Source organism: Tenrec ecaudatus, chromosome 5, assembly GCF_050624435.1.
Source record: "Tenrec ecaudatus isolate mTenEca1 chromosome 5, mTenEca1.hap1, whole genome shotgun sequence".
NCBI classification, from domain to species: domain Eukaryota; kingdom Metazoa; phylum Chordata; class Mammalia; order Afrosoricida; family Tenrecidae; genus Tenrec; species Tenrec ecaudatus.
The window spans coordinates 123929625-123946635 of record NC_134534.1 but is presented as its reverse complement, the minus strand read 5'-3'; the positions used below and the strand labels follow the sequence as shown (position 1 = coordinate 123946635).

At 40.9% G+C, this 17011-nt stretch overlaps 1 protein-coding gene across 1 annotated transcript in view; it reads left to right on the top strand.

The window, feature by feature from the left end:
* CHL1 (cell adhesion molecule L1 like) overlaps positions 1-17011 on the top strand; it is a 120380-nt gene that overhangs the window by 99067 nt on the left and 4302 nt on the right. The gene's annotated exons all lie outside the window — the stretch shown is intronic.

The window sequence follows — 17011 nt, the reverse complement described above, 5'->3', positions numbered from 1 at the left end:
TCCTCAGGTTATGTATCCAAAACACATTGCCTGGGGCACTCAGGTCATCTGAAGCACATAAGAGATTGGTAGTTGATCCTCTTGAATCACAACGGATATGCAACCTGGAAAATTGCACACTGGCCCTAACTTTTCATTTGGAAGTCACATGTGTTGCTTTTAAAAAAAATCATTTTATTGGGGGCTCCTACAACTCTTATCTCAATCCATACAATTTATCCTTTGTGTCAAGCACATGTGTACATCGGTTGCCATCATCATTCTCATAACATTTTCTTTCTAATTAAGCCCTTGGTATCATCTCATTTTTCCCCACTTCCTCTCCCACCCTCCCTCCTTTAAGAACCCTTGATAATTTATAAATTTTTTTTTCATGTCTTATGCCTCCCTTCACTCACTTTTCTCTTGTCCATACCCCAGGGAGGGAGTTACATGTGGATAAGTGTGACAGGTTCCCCTTTCTTCCCCAGCTTCCCTTTACCCTCCTGGTACTGCTACTCTCATTATTGGTCCTGAGAGGTTTATATGTCCTGGATTCCCTGTGTTTTCAGCTCTTATCTGTACCAGTGTACAGCTTCTGGTCTAGTTGGATTTGCAAGGTAGAGTTGGGATCATGATAGTTGGAGGAAGGAAGCATTAAAGAACTGGAGGAAAGTTGTTATACTAAACCGTGACTGGCTCGTCTCTTCCCTGTTACCCTTCTGTAAGGGGATGTCCAGTTGCCTACAGATGGCCTTTGAGTCTCCACTCCATGCTCTTCCTCATTCACAATGATATGATTTTTGTTCTTTGATGCCTGATACCTCATACCTTGTGATCACGCAGGCTTGTGTTCTTCTTCCATGTGGGATTTGTTGTTTCTCGGCTAGATGGTTGCTTGTTAATCTTCAAGTATTTGAGACTCCAGATGCTGTATCTTTTGATAACCAGACTTCATCAGCTTTTTTCACCATTTTTGCTTATGTACCTGCTTTGTCGTCAGCAGTCGTGCCAGGAAGGTGAGCATCATAGAATGCTAGTTTAATTGAGCAAAGTACTCTTGCATTCAGGGAGTACTTGAGTGGAGGCCCAATGTCCATCTGCTACCTTAATACTAAACCTATAAATATATGCACATAAACTTATTTCCCCATTATCATATACAAATATATTTATTTATGTACATGCCTGTATATAGTCCTCTATAAATTACCTTTGCCTCCTAGATCTTTCCTCTATTTCCTTTGACTTTCCTCTTGTCTCACTAACATGTTCAACCTGCATTTGGGTTTCAGTAATTCCTCTCGGTTACATTGCCATTGATCAAACCCTACAGGGCCTCCTACATCCTCCTCTCCATCGATTTTGAATCACTTGTGCTTCCTTTGTCCCTGCTGTGTCTCCAGTATTGTACTCTTTAGTGCTATGGGTCAGTGAGGGACATCGTGTCTCACAGTGGGATCAGCCCTATGGTCCTCTCTGTGCTTTAGCTGCTCTGAGCAGGTATATAGTCCTCAAGGCTTGGTGGTCCAGGATGTGTTCCACTCTCCCATCCTTTCCCTTCATTTGCTCCTGTGTGCTTTGATAAGACATGCCCCTCTCCCTGAACTGTAGCTTCAGTGCTGTCCTATGAAGCTATTTCTTCTGTGGGGAGGGAGGGCTGTCCACATGGTTGGGTTTGGGACTGGCCCCTCAGACCTCTCAATTGGTTCCCTGTTTCATGCATGTTTCAAGCATGGGTTGAAGTCTGGTCCCTCTTTTTCTATGGAGATATAAACAATACACTCCCCTTGGGTGGGTTAATGCCCTGTTCCCCCGCTACCCATGTCTTTATTTTTCCTTTACTCCCCATTCTTTTTTCGTTGTCTACCATATATATCCCTGAATTTGTTCTGGCCCCTGCCATACTACCTGGACTTCACCCAGGAATATTTGTATACAGTAGCTTTTGCCCTATGCCTCTTTTGCACTTTAACCTTACCTTGGCTGACTCGTGTTGTATTTGTCTATTAGTGCGTGGCTTACTTCACTTAGCATAATTTCCTCCAGTTCTTCCATGTGGCAATGTGCTTCATGCATTCATCACTGCTTTTTAGGGATGGATAGTACTCCATTGTATGTATGTACCACAGTTTTTTAATCCATTCGTCTGTTGATGGAAATTTGGGTTATTTCCAACTCCTTGCGATTGTGAACCGTGCCACGATGAACACTGGAACACAGATGACTAGCCATGGCTTGTTTCTTGCCTCTTCTGGGTATATGCCACGTAGGTAGATTGCTGGGTCATATGGTAGATTAATTTCCATCTGTTGTAGATATCGTCAAATCAATTTCCATAGTGGTTATACATACTTACAGGTCCACCAGCAGTGGATAAGAGTTCCTATCTCACCACAAGTAGCATTTGTTACTTTCTGATTTTTTGAATTGGGCTATCTTTGATGGTGTTAGATGGTATCTCATTGTTGTTCTAATTTGCATTTCTCGTATGGCTAATGATCAGGAACATTTTCTCTTATGTTTATTGGCCATTTGGATTTCTTCCCTTGTTAAACTTCTATTCAGGGCCTTTGCCCTGAACAATTCATATTTTTTTTGGAAGCTATCAGAGTACTGTAGATTTTAGAAATAAGGCCTTTGTCTGATGTGTCATTGATAAAGATGTTCTCCCAGTCTGGGGGTTCCCTTATCACTTTCTTGGTGAATTCTTTCAATGTACCCAAGTGTTTTATCTTCAGTATATCGCACTTGTCAATTTGTGGCTCATCTGTGTTTGTGTCCTTCCCTCTTTCTGATAGTTATGTATTCCCTTCGCCGAAGTTCTCAGGTTTGTTCCAATTCCCTCGCTGATAGACGATAATCGTTTCGAGTTTTACCTCGAAGTCTGTGATCCACCTTGAGTTTATTCTTGTGCATGGAGTGAGATGAGTGTCTTGCTTCACTTTTCTGCAAGTGGATATCCATTTTCTCCAGCACCACTTGTTGAAGAGGGCATCTGCTTCCCATTTGATATTTTTGGGGCTCTTATCAAAGATCAGTTGTCTGTATCCTCTTGATTTTATTTCTGGGTTTTCAGTCCTTTTCCATTGGTCTGAGTATCTGTCATTATACCAATACCGTGTGTTTTTGACCACTTTGGCTGTATAATATGTGCTAAAGTCAGCTAATGCAAGCCCTCCCACTGTGTCCTTCTTCTTGAAGAGTTCTCTGCTACTTCTGGGCTTCTTCCCTTGCCATATGAAGTTGGCAATTAGTTTTTCCATTTCTTTGAAGAAAGATAAGGCTAATTATATTGGGATTGCATTAAACTTATATAGTGCCTTGGGCAGAACTGACATATTTACTATGTTGACTCTTCCAATCCGCAAGCATGGGATAATCTTCTACTTGTTGAGATCACCCTTGGTTTCTTATAGTAGTGTTCTGTAGGTTTCCTCATACAAATCTTTTGTTATTTGTGTCAGGTATATCCCTAGATATTTCAATTTGCTCTGGGTTATTGTGAAAAGGACCACCTTTTTTATCTCCATTTCTGTGATCTTGTCCGATATGTATAGCAGTCTGATAGATTTCTGTTTTTTGATCTTGTATCCTGCCACTCTGACATATTCCTCTCTTGCTTCCAGTACTCCACTTGTGGAGCTTTTGGGATTTCCAATATATAAAATCATATAATCTGCGAATGATGATAGTTTCACCACTTCCTTCCCAGGCGAATACCTTTGATGTCTTTTCTTTGCTTTATGCTGTTAGCTAAAAATTCTGGTACAATTTTCAATAAGAGTGGGGACCAGGGACATCCTTGTCTGGTCCCCCATTTTCAGTGGGATTGTTTTTGTCTTTTCTCCATTAACTACCACACTGACTGTTAGTTTTCATATGTAGCTTGCATCATATTATGGAATTTTCCTTCCACTCCAATCTTCTTGAGTGTTTTAAAAGTGAATTGGTAATGGCTGTTGTCGAATGCTTTTTCCACACCTATCGGTATTATCATGTGGTTCTTAGAGTTTTTCATGTCAATGTGGTGAATGATACTAATGGTCTTTTGTATGTTGAACCATCCCTGTATCCCTGGTATGAATCCCACTTGGTCATGGTGAATTATTTGTTGTATATACTTTTGTATTCTCTTGACCAGTATATTGTTAAGGACTTTTGGCATCAATATTGATTTGGGTTATTGATCTGTAGTTCTCGATCCCTGTGGGATCTTTGCCTGGTTTTGGTATCAGAGTTATACTAGCTTCACAGAAGTTTGGGAGTTTGCCATTTTTTCTATGCTTTGGAAGGGTTTGTGTAGGATTGGTGTCAGTTCTTCTCTGAATGCTTGGTAGAATTCTCCTGTGAAGCCATCTTGTCCAGAATTTTTTTGTTGGTAATCCCTTGATAACCTTTTCTATTTCTTCTATTGCTATGAGTCATATGAGATTCTTGACATCCATCAGGGACAGTCTAGGGATGGATTGTTTTTCCAACAATTTGTCCATGTCTTCCAAGTTGTTGAATTCATTGGAGTACAGCCATTTGTAGTATTGTATAATTATCATTTTCATTTCATTAGGATCTGTTGTAATGTCTCCTCTTTCACCCCTTATTCTTGCTCTTGAAATTTGTTCCTACCTTTCTTTGATTAGGTTTGCTAGAGGTCTGTCAATTCTGTTTATTCTTTCAAAGAACCAATTTTAGCAAAAGTAAATTTTTTCATATTTTTAAAATTTTCCCTCTCTTGAATCACATCCCTGGTTTTTATTATTTCTTTTCTTTTGCTATTAGTAGAATTGTCCTGTTGGCTCTGCTCTAGTTGCTTTAAATTTTGTGCCAGCATATCAATCATAAGTCTCTCATTCTTTTTCATGTGTGCATGTATTGCTATGAAACTTCCTCTGATAAATGCCTTTGCTTTTACCATAGCTTTTGGTACGTCATTTTCTCATTCTTGTTGGTTTCTAGAAATTTCCTAATTTCATCTCTGATATGGGCCAGTACACACTCCTTTTGTAATAGAGAGTTATTCATCCTCCAATTGTTTGGTCTTGTTTTCATCATTTTCTTTTTGTTGATGTCCAGCCTTATGACACAGTGGTCAGAGAGATCTGTATGTTGTCAATGTGCTTAAGTTTATGTAGATTCACCTTATGCCACAGCACGTGGTCTATCTTAAAATATGTTTCATGTGGCTTTGTTTTGTATTTGGATGAAAATCTCTATAAATATTATTTATCAGGTTAAATTGTCTAATTCTAGTGTTTAGATCTCTACCCTCCTTGTTGAGTTTCTTTCCCTTTGATTTATCTTTCTCAGAGAGCAGTTTAGTGAAGTCATCTACTATAATTGTTGAGTCTGTGATTTCTTTTTTCTTCTTTTAGGGTGTTTGGTTGACATATTCAGTGGGTATCTCATTTGGGGAATATATGTTTAAAATGCTCAATGGTTCTCAGTGTCTACCTTTCCCTTGATAATTATATAGTGTTCCTCCTTATGTCTTTTTATGGCTTGCACTTTGAGGTCAATTTTATCCAAGGTTATGATTGCAACAGCTTCTTTTTTTGAATTGCTGTTTTCTTGGTATACCTTTCTCCAGACTTTGATCCTCAACCTATTCTTATCTGTAATCTTGAGATGTACCTCCTCCAGGCAGCAGGTTGATGGCTGTGTTTTCTAAACCAGTCTGTTAGCCTCAGTCTTTTAATGCCTGAGTTCAGTCCATTGATATTCAGGTTATACCTCCATCTGTGGACTCTGTGATATATCCTATACCTTTTATATTGGGTGTTTTGCTACCTCCCTTTCTTATCAGAATGTTGTGCATGTGCGTGTGAGTGTGTGTGTGTGTTTCATTCTTGACTTTTTTCCGTCCTTAAGCCAATACCATATTGTGGGTTGTTTTCTCTTGCCCTCTGAGTGGGGTTATTCTATGGCTGTCTCTTATTTCTGCTTGGTGAGTGCTGCACTTCTAGTAGGTCAACAAGTGTCTTTTGTATTACTGGGTTTCTTTCAACGTATTCCTTAAGTTTTTGTTGTCTGGGAAAACTTACTTCTCCATCTATCTGGATAGATAATTTGGCTGGAGAGAGTGTTCTTGGGTTTGTGCTATTTTCCTTCAATTTTGGAGACTCCACTCTTTCCTCTTCTTCAAAGTGTCCACTGATATGTCTGAGCATATTCTTATTTGGGAACCTTTATATGTGATTACTCATTTTTCCCTAGCTGCTCTCATAATTTTCTCCTTTTCCACAAAGTTGCATAGTTTAACTATTATGTGCCTTTGTGACTTCATCTTGGGTGCTCAGTCCTGGTGGTGTTCTTTCAGCCTCCTGAATGTTGCCTGATTTTCATTCATTAAGCTGGGAAAGTTTCCCTTCAAGGATTCTCTTACTGATTGCGATAGTTTATTGTGCCAGTCTGGCGGATAAACACAAGTAGGCTTAATTGAAGTGTGGAGGGATAAATGGCTCGGTGAGCCTCGTCTTGCTTGTTCTGTGCCTCAATTTAAAGGGGTTCACTACCTGTGGGATGTCTAGCCTGTGGACTGTGTCGCTGTAAGTTGAGGTCCCTTTAATCCCACACGATTGGAATGTTCGTCTCTGGAGCTGGGGACCGACAGTTGGTGACAGTTGGTGACCTGCCTTGCTGTTTGCTGCCTGGGTATATATAGCCCAGCTCTCTCTACAGAAAGGAACTGGCAACTGGAGGCTCTCAAGCCTTAAAGGACTGCTAGTGTCTCACTGCTTTATAATTTAACTGTTAATTTCTTGTATTATCTATCTGTATATAATTTAACGGTTCATTTCTTGTACTATATATCTATCTTTATAAATATATTTATATATAATTACTAGCAATCTGGTTTGTCTCTCTAGAGAACCCTGTCCAACACATTGATTTTTCAGATGACTTCTTTGCTGTGTCTGATTGTTCTGATGTTGTTTTCATAGCATCAGACGTAACTCTTATGTTTTCATCACCTTCTCTGATGATTTTGTTCATGTTTTTTAAAGTCTGCTTGGCTGTCCTCTACTTCACTACTGTAGTTCTCTGCCTCCTCTAGTCAGTTGATGAAGTCCATAAGTCTGCTCCTGGTTTTTGTTATCTTCTCCCTAAACTCTTGTATTTCCCTTTGATTTATGGTCTTTATTTCTTCTATAATTTCATCCTTTTTCCGTTTTGTTTCCCTCACATCCTGTATGAACTCAAAGCAGCATTCCAAGCACTTCATTGTATGCTTCTTCTATGACGTCATTAGGTCCAGGACATCTTCTGACATTCATTTTTCTTTCTCCTTTTATTTGCTGAGGTCCTTGGGACTGATTGCTGTTTGCATTGCATTATTTTAGAGGAGCCAAGTGCCATTTTCCAGAGTCAAAGAGCACTACGATCTCTCTGGGAGACACATAGGAATGCTTCTTTGATATTCCTGTAGCTAGCTGCACTATGGAATGGGCCTACTGATTTTTCCTCCTGTGACTTCACTCTTTTGCTAGTCAACTAGTATTCTTTTATTTGGAAGGAAGGTTGATGGTCCTGTTAGGGGACACTGGTTGGGTGGTTATGGAACCACAAGGATGGAGATGCATTGGGTGATCTCAGTAGAAGTTGTGATGTGGCCCACAGCAACTTGGGGCACCACAGAGGGCATACAGAGGTGCCCACTGCAAAAGGAGTGCCACAAAAGGCAGGTGGACGTGACCACTTTGGTGTCGAGCACCACAAATTGTGGGTGGAATTGCCTTGGTCAGGTAGATTGCTGCGGAGTTTGGGAAGAGGTTGCTGCAGCAACATGGAGCATTAGCGAGTGTTGGCAAGTTGTTTTAGGCCATGTGGGGTACTAAAGCAGGCGGGAGAAAGTTCCCTCACTCATGTGGGACCACAGAGGACGTGTAGGACCTTCCCCAACCGTGCAGGCAGGATCTCTCCCAGCAGAAGGTGGGTGTTATTTCCCTAGCCACATGTTACTTCTGCAGAGTGTGGGCAGGCAGATTTTCCCTCCTAGGAACATAGGCGGGATATGCTATGGAGGAAGGTGGGCAGAATTTCCCCAGAAGATGGATGGCATTTCCCCTGGAGGAAGGTGGGCAGGCTTTCCCCAGCTTTGGGTTATGCTTCAGAATTTGGAGCTCTCCCAGCTGGGTGGATGGCAGGCGTAAATGCCCTAGCTAAGGTGAATGACCTGGAGGCTGGCAGTGACCTGTGAGAAAAAAAAAGGGTAGCAAAAAAGAAAGAGAAGAGGGGGAAAAAAACCCAATCCTGCTGAGAATATGGGGGGATCGAGAGAAGAGAGGGAAACAAAAGTAACAATATAACTGATCCCTGAGCCCTGAACACAGGGCTGGAGGGGTTTACGTGCTGCCCCAAGGTGGTGGCATTTTGTGGCTGTGTTGAGATAAAGTTCTTGGGCTGGCTCCAAATGATCCAGGTTCTGGCCGAGACAGTGGCAGGGGTAAGGTTAAATCTTAGCCAGAATCAACTGTGGTAAGCCAAAATACCCAGCTCCTCAAAACCTAGTGTATCTGTGCCTACTTATCTTTATGATTTGCCTCCTGCGACCCAGCAGTGTGGAATTTCCCTCTTAGTAACTTTCATGTGCTGGTTTCTGTGGAGTCCTTCTGGTATGCATTATACAGATGCCATCTTACCGGAAGTCCAGTCACATGCGTTACTTTTGCTCACTTTTATTTGTACAAATCAAAGCACATGGTGATGCAAAGAGGCAAGGTGTGACATGCTCCATATTCTTCACAGCTGGACGAAGTAGTTGGTAACAACACTAATGACTCACACAAATAATAAAATGATATTCTGATTTTAATTATATTTTCTCAAGTTGTGCCTTATTTAAATTTTATAAAGGAAGTGTACAGCTTATTGTGTATAATGGGTTGGTACTTCCAAATGTTATCTTGATTAGAAATTTAGAAGTTGATATCCTTTTTAAACATTATACTTACTTATAGCTTCTCTTTTTTTAAAGCTTCAGACTGGTGGTTAAATGCATCTTTAAAACTTTATTTTATGAGGGGACCTTACAGTTCTTACCACATTCCATACATCAATTGTATCAATCATAGTTATATATATGTTGCCTTCATCATTTTCTAAATATTTACTTTCCATTTGAGCCCTTGGTGTCAGCTCTTCTTTTTCACTTCCTCCCCCATCCATGCCTGGTGACCCCTTGATAAATTATTAATTATTACTATTTTTATATCTTACACGGACCACTGTCTTCCTTCACCCATGGTTTCAATTGTTCATCCCCCGGGTATAGGGGGGTATGTGTCGATAATTGTGATCACGTCTGCTTTCCTCCCCTCCTCTCCCAATCATCCCCCTCTTCTCCTGGTATTGCTACTACCATTTCTGTTCCCGTTGATTTATCTGACCTGGATTCCATGTGTTGTAAGTTCTTATCTGTACCAGGGTACAAGCTTTGGTCTAGCCCACAGTGAAAAGCAGGACTGGGTTCATGATTCATGATAGTTGGTGTGAGGAAGCCTCAAAGAACCAGTGGAATATCATGTGTCTCATCTATGCTATAGTGCACCCTGGTTGACTCAACACTTCCTTTTGACTCTTCTTTGAGGCAGTGTCCCTTGGTTTACAGATAGGTTTTGTGTCTCTGTTCCAGCCACCCTCGTTCTCAACAATATGTGTTTTTGTTTGTTTGGGGTCTTCTGATGCCTATTACCTTATTCTGTAGACATCTTATGATCACACATGCTAGTGTGCTTTTTCCATATGGGCTTGATGCTTCTCTGCTAGATGGATGCTTGTTTAACTTCAAACCCGTACTGCTCTTGTTTACTGACCCCAGGGAACATTGTATGCAGCTGTTCCCCACATTCCTTACTGTCTGCAGTGAAGGACATCCTGCACTCGAGTGCAAGCTGCCAGGGAGAAAAGGAAGCAGTTTACAAGAACAAGCTAGGACAGCCATTTGCGAACTTTCCTAAACAGATACGCGACAGGAGACACGGTCCTCCTTTCATGGCTCCTTCATTCTACATGCTCTTTGTGTTGCTTTTAATTCCCTAGTTGTTCCCCTGTCTATGGCATTGTTTGCTCATTGCTTTTTTCCCTGTGTTGGGTCCAATCCCTGCTAGTGTGCCTGGATCTTGCCCTGGGAAATTATACACTTGGTGGTTTTTCCCCTATGCCCCTTGTGCTTTTTAAACGTGCCCCAAGGGACTCATGTTATACTTGTCCTTTTGTACTTGACTTACTTCATTTAGCATAATTTCCTCCAAGTCTTCCCATGCATTGATGTTTCGTGTGTTCATCGCTACTTTTTAGGGATGTATAATATCCCATTGTCTGTATTTACCAGAGTTTTTATACATTCCTCAGTTTATAGAAATTTATAATTTCCTATTCCTCGCCATTGTGAACTGTGCTGTGATGAATAACACGGATGTATAGTTATGGACTATTTCTTACTTCTTCTGGGTATATGCCCAGTAGGAGGATTGCTGGGTCAAATAGCAGCTCAATTTCCATTTGTTTTGGGTATCACCATAATGAGTCCTATAATGGCTGCAGGTAGTTACAAGACCACTAGCAGTGGGTGAGAATTCCTATCTCACCACATACACTCCAACATTTGTTGCTATCTATTTTTTGAATTGGGCTATCATTTAGGTTGTTAAGTGGCATCTAATAGTTGTCTTAATTTGCATTTCCCTTATGGTTATGATGGGGAACATTTTCTCAGATGTTTATTGGCCGTTTGGATATCCGCCCTTGTAAAACTTCTGTTCTGTTTTTTTGCCTGTCTCCTTAATGGGTTTCTTTTTCTTCTTCATCTTATTTTGGCTATCAGGGTAGTGTAGATTTTAGTAATAAGGCCTTTGTCTGATGTGTCATTGCTAAAGATATTTTCCCAGTCTGTGGCTTTCTTATTACTCTCTTGAGAATGTCTTTTAATGTACACAGGTGTTTTATTTTCAGTATATTCCATTTTTGTTAATTTGTGTTTCCTCTGTGTCTGTGTCCTTCCCTATTTCCTGTGTATTCCCTGTGCCAAAGTTCTTAGGTTTGTCCCAAATCCCTCACTGATGGTCCTAATGGTTTGGGATTTTACCTCTAGATCTGTGATCTACCTTGAGTTTATTCTTGTGCAAGGAACAAGGTAAGGGTCTTGCCTCATTTTTCTGCAGGTAGATATCTATTTTTTTCCAGCAACACTTGTTAAAGAGGGCATCCAACATCGCATTTGATATTTTGGGGGCCCTTATTGAAGATCATTTGTTTGTATGCTGATGATTTCATTTATTGGTGTTTAGCTCTTTTCCACTGATCTGAATATCTGTCATTATACCAGTACCATGCTGTTTTGACCACTGTGGCTGTATAGTAGATGGAAAAGTCAGGTAAAGCAAGCCCTTCAACTTTGTCCTTTTTGCAGAATTCTATGCTAATTCATGCATTCTTCCATCTCCATATGAAATTGGTAATCAGTTTTTCCAATTCTTTGAAGAAGGACTTTGGTTTATGTATTGGGATGGCATTAGATTTGTACAGTGCCTTGAGGAGGAATGGCATCTTAACTATCTTAAGTCATCCAGTTCATGAACATGGTATATCCTTCCATTAATGAAGGACATTCTTAGTTTCTTGTAATATTGTTCTGTAGTTCTCCTTATACAAATCTTTTGGGATTTTTTTTGGTTAGGTATATGTCTGGATATTTCAATTTGTGCTTAGCTATTGTGAAGGGTACTACCTTTTTGATCTCCTCTTCCATGGACTTCCCCGATGTAGATAGTAGTCTGATAGACTTTGTTTGTTGCGCTTGTATCCTGCCAGTGTGCCTTATTCCTTTCATGTCCAGTACCCATCTTGTGGAACTTTTGGTGTTTTCCATATATATAATCATAACACCTGTGAATAATGATTGTTACACCCCTTCTTCCCTCAGATGAATATATTCGATGTCTTTCCTTTGCCTTAACTTATTAGCTAGGACCTCCAGTATGTCTAGTCCTCTTTTCAAGTGAGAATTTTTTCTTCCTCTCCCCATTGACTACCACCTTAGCGGTTGGTAGTTCATATATAGCTGGTATTATATTAAGAATTTTCTTTCCATTGCTATCTTCTTCAGTGTCTTAAAGAGGAATGGGTGCTAAATGTTGTCTAATGTTTTTCTCTGTCTATTGATATTATCATGTGGTTTTTATCCTTTTTCTTATCAATGTGGCCACATATGCTGATGAACTTTCAGATATTGAAACATCCCTGCAACCCAGGATTGAATTCCACTTGGTCATGGTGAATTATTCGTTTGATAAACTTTTGTTTTCTATTAGCCATTGTGTTCGTCTAGGTACTTCAGAGAAACAAATCCACAGAATCTCATGTATAAGAGAGAGTTTTATATAAAGGTTAAGTTCACATCAAGAAAATATCCCAACCCAATGGTGCCCAAATCCACAAGTGCAACATTAACCCATATGTCCTATAGCAATCCACAAATTCCTCCTCCATCTCACAAAACAGACACAATGATGCTGATTGCAGGAGGAAAGCCGAGTCAGTGAATGTGTAAGCATCTCAGCACTGATAGGGGTGTCCACACTGCTGCTCCAGCACCCAGACTACATTGGGGTAGGTCCATGTGGCTTCTCCTTGGGGGTGTCTTTTAGGAAGTCAGCCTTGCAAGCTGAGGCAGGGAACTGCTAAGGTAGCTGCACCCTGGTGCGACCATCACAAAGTAAGAGACCCAATAACTAGAAACGCAAGGCTCACTGAACCATTTATGCCTCTGCCCTTCAAATAACCTCACTGTTTATCGGCCAGGTTGGCACAATAAACTAACTCAACCATTATTTTAAGGATTTTTCATCAATGTTTATTAGAGATATCAGTATGTAGTTCTCAATTCTTGTGTGATCCTTGCTCACTTTAGGTATCAGTATTGTGCTAGCTTTATAGAAAGAGTTTGGAAGGGAGATGTCAGACAGTGCAAGATATGACAATATAATAATTTATAAATTATCAAGGGCCCATAGGGTCCATGAGGGAGAGTGACGTGGGGAGCGAGGGGAAAAATCAGGAACAGATACCAGGGGCTTAAATGGTGAGCAAATGTTTTGAGAATGATGAAGGTAATGAATGTACAAATGTGCTTTGCACAATTGATGTATGTATGAATTGTGATAAGAGTTGTATGAGCCCCTAATAAAAGTATTTTAAAAAATGAGTTAGGGAGTTTGCCATCTTTTTCTATGCTCTGAAAGACCTTATGGAGGATTGGTGTCAGATCTTCCCGGAGTGCTTTGTCAAATTCTCCTGTGAAGTCATCTGACCTGGGGAATTTTTTAGTTAGTATTTCCTTGCTAGCCTTTTGCTGTGGGTCTGCTGAGTTGCTTGACCTCCAGTTGGGATAGTCAAGGGAAGGATTGTTTTTCAAAATGTTTGTCCATGTCCTCCAAGTTGTTGAATGCATTGGGGCATAAGCCTTCATAGTACTGTGTAATTAGCCTTTTGATTTGAATGACATCCATTGTAATTTCCTTGTTTCATCCTTCATCCTATGTTCTTTTCTTTCTTTAGTTAGGCTTCCCAACTGTCTATCAATTCTGTTAATCCTTTCTAACAACTAACTTTTGAGTTATTGATTTTTTTGCATTCATTTCTTGTTTTCCTACTCATTTATTTGTGTTCTTATCTTTATTAATACTTTTCTTTTGCTATTTGTAGGATTATCCTGTTGACTCCACTAAGGAGGTTTTGTATCAATGTATCTATCACAAGGGTCTCCTCCTTTTTCATATGTGTATTTATTGCTATTGAACTTCTTCTGATAACTGCCTTTGTGTCCCAAAGATTTGGGTACATTGTGTCCTTATTTTCATTGGTTTCTAGAAGTTTCCTGATTTCAACTCTGATCTGGGTCAATACTCACTAGTTTTTCAGTACAGTTATTCATCATTCAGTTGTTTGCCCTTGTTTTCTTAATCCTTGTTTTGTTGATTTCCAGCCTATGGCATAGTGGTCTGAGAGAGAAATCTGAGTGACCTCTATGTGCTTGAATTTACATAGCCTCGAATTGTGTCTCAGCATGTTGGATACAAATATGTGCGAATATGTCAAATATGTGTCATGCAGGCTTGAAAAGAATGTGATTTTTTTATGCATTTGTGCGGAGAGCTCTGAAATGGTCTATTAGGTCAAGTCACCTAATTGTAGAGTTTTATTCTGTAGCTTCCTTATTAAGCTTCTATCCCTGTGATCTCTCAGGAAAGGTATATTAAAGTCACCTGCTATAATTGTTGAACATGTGATTTCAAACACTTTTAATTGATGAATTTTGCTAGGCTCTCATTGGGTGCATAAATGTTTTATTATGCTTACTGATTTTTGGTCTACTGATCCCTTGAGCATTATAGTGTGCCCCTTCATATCTCTTATTATGGCTTGCACGTTGAGATCAATTTTGTCAGAGATTAGGATTATGACCCCTGCTTTTTTTGAATTGCAATTTGCTTGATCTGTGTTTTCCAGCCTTTTTTTTTTCTCAGCCTATTTCTATCTGCAAGCTTGAGATATGTCTCTTGTAAGCCGCAGCTTGAAAGGTTTTCTAAGCCAGCCTGCTAGTCTCTGTGTTCAGTTAATTGATAATCAGAGTTATAACATCCATCAGTGGACTTTGTGATGTCTTCTTGTACCTTTTGTGTTTGTTTTTTTCCTACCTCCCTTCTTTTATCACAGTGCATGGTGTGAATAAGTGTGTGATTCATTCTTGTCTTCTTTTCATTAATGAGCCTATTTTATTTTGGGGGCTGTTTCCAATGTGCTGACCTTTGTGTAGAGTTTCCCTGTGCGGTGGTCTCCTATTTGTGTTGTTTTCTGACCATATTGGTCAGCAAGGATTTTTTGTAGATCTGGGTTTCTTATAACATATTCATTGAGTTTTTCTTTGTCCAGGAAAACTCTTACTTCGCTGCCTTATCTTGATAGATAATTTGCTGGACAGAGACTTCTTGGATTTGCATTGTTTCCCTTTAACTTTTGGAAGATGTTACTCTACTTTGTTCTCTTTTTCATGGTTTCTGCTGATAAGTCTGAGCAGTTCTTATTTGGATACATTTATAGGTGACTGTCTTTTTTCCCTAGCTGCTCTCATGATTTTAAACTTTTCCTCAAAGTTGGATAGTTTAACTATTACATACCGTGGCAAATTCTTCCTTGGATTCAGTTTAGCTGATGTCCTCTCTACGCCTATTTCTCATTCATTAAGTTAGGGAAATTTTCCTCTAGGAATTCCCTCGATATTTTTGCCTTTAATTTCTTTGTTGTGTTCTGGCAATGCAATTATTCCAATGTTCATTTTCATGATATCCAACATTGTTCTCAGGTGTTCTTCGGTTTCTTTGATTATCTTGTTTGACTGTCTTACCAGTTTGTTGGAGTGTGCCTGGTTATTCACAAGGTCACTGACATGATTCTTAGCTTTTTCTAATCTGTTGTTGCAGTCTGTTAACTTGTTATTTGCTTTTGTTACTCCATCCCTTAACTCTTGTGTTTCCTCTTGGTCCTTTTCCCTTAGTGCTGGTATTTCCCTTTGATGTGTGCCCTTTTTCTCTTCTATTATTTCATTCATTTTCTGTAATGCTTCCCTCGTGTTCTGTATGACTCAGAACAGCATTGCGTATTTCTTTTTTTGGTAGCTCAACTTCTACTTTTTCTATGCACATCACTTGATCCAGGTCTTCCTCTGTGTTTCTCCTGTTTTATCTTTGATGTTGTTGTGGGTGGTTTCTGTCCGCGTGTTGTTTTGGAGAAGCTAGGTGCCGTTTTCCACAGAGTAAAAGAGCACTTGGATTTCTCTTATGGAGGCTGATAGGAATGCTTCTGCAGGCTACCTGAAGCCAACTGCACTAGGGGGTTGGACTACTCCTTGATCTCATTAGGATTTTACTCTTCTTAGACAGCTTGGATGCTCTACTTGGAGGGCAAATATGGTGGGTCTCTCAGGGCACAAATGTGGGGTGGTTGCAGGCAGCCAGTGTGGCTTCCTCTGGGGTAGTGCCAGACAACGATGGGGTAAGCCCCACTTCCATGGCCAAGGGTACCGAATGAAGGTGGGGTGAGTCCCACTGCTGTGGTGTAGGTTCTGGACCAACTCAGGAAAGCCTCATTGCTGTAGGTGGAGGTGCTGGGCAAATGTGAGTAGTGACCTGTTGTCACAGGAGGGGCTGTTGAGTAACTTGAGTAAAAGCCACACTGACACAGGATGGGGCCACTAAATGAGCAGTGGTGCTGCACTGCATAGGCTCAGATGCAGGAGTGGTTGGTGGCGCTGCTCTGTGTAGGCAAGGCGAGGTCAGCAGCACTGTAAAATGCAGGCTGGGAGTGGCCAGCAGAGAGAAGCTGGGGCACCGCTGCCCCATGAAGGCCAGAGCAACCAGCAGTTCTACTCCGTGCACTCTGGAGGGGCTGGCAGCAAGAGGCTGTGCTGCACCACATAGGTAGGGAAGTGCTTGGCATTGCGTCATGCAGGCACAAGCTCAGGCGTGGGCAAGCACAGTTACCATAGGGGTGGGGGATTGTCAGAAAATGGTTGGGAGAACCCCTGCCATCACAAATGACCAAACTTACTTCAGGTGGACTTCAGGTCAGGACTTCAGCAGAGGGATCTGCCACCATGTGGGGTGAGGGAAGCCTTGGAAGAATGGAGCAGCTAAATGAGGGTTGTTGTGCAGGTGGACAGCTGCCATGTAGGTGTCCAGCTGAGGATGTGGGGTCTCAGCAGGGCAGCCAGCCAGTCCCTGGCACAGCCACCAGGTGGGGGGAGGGGCAACTTGGTGCATTCTGACCATGGAGGCATGTGGAAGCAGCACAACCAGCATGGGCCGGGATATCCCTGGGACCATATTACAGATTCCTGGGGCTCTGGAGTGAGACCAGATGTAGGGAAGGGTCACCTCCCACATCAAGGAAGCACTCTGGGTTGTCATGGGGGGTATTTTCACTTACCAGAATCCCCCCTCCCTCCAACTCGTCCTCCTGGACACCAGGTTCACTGAAT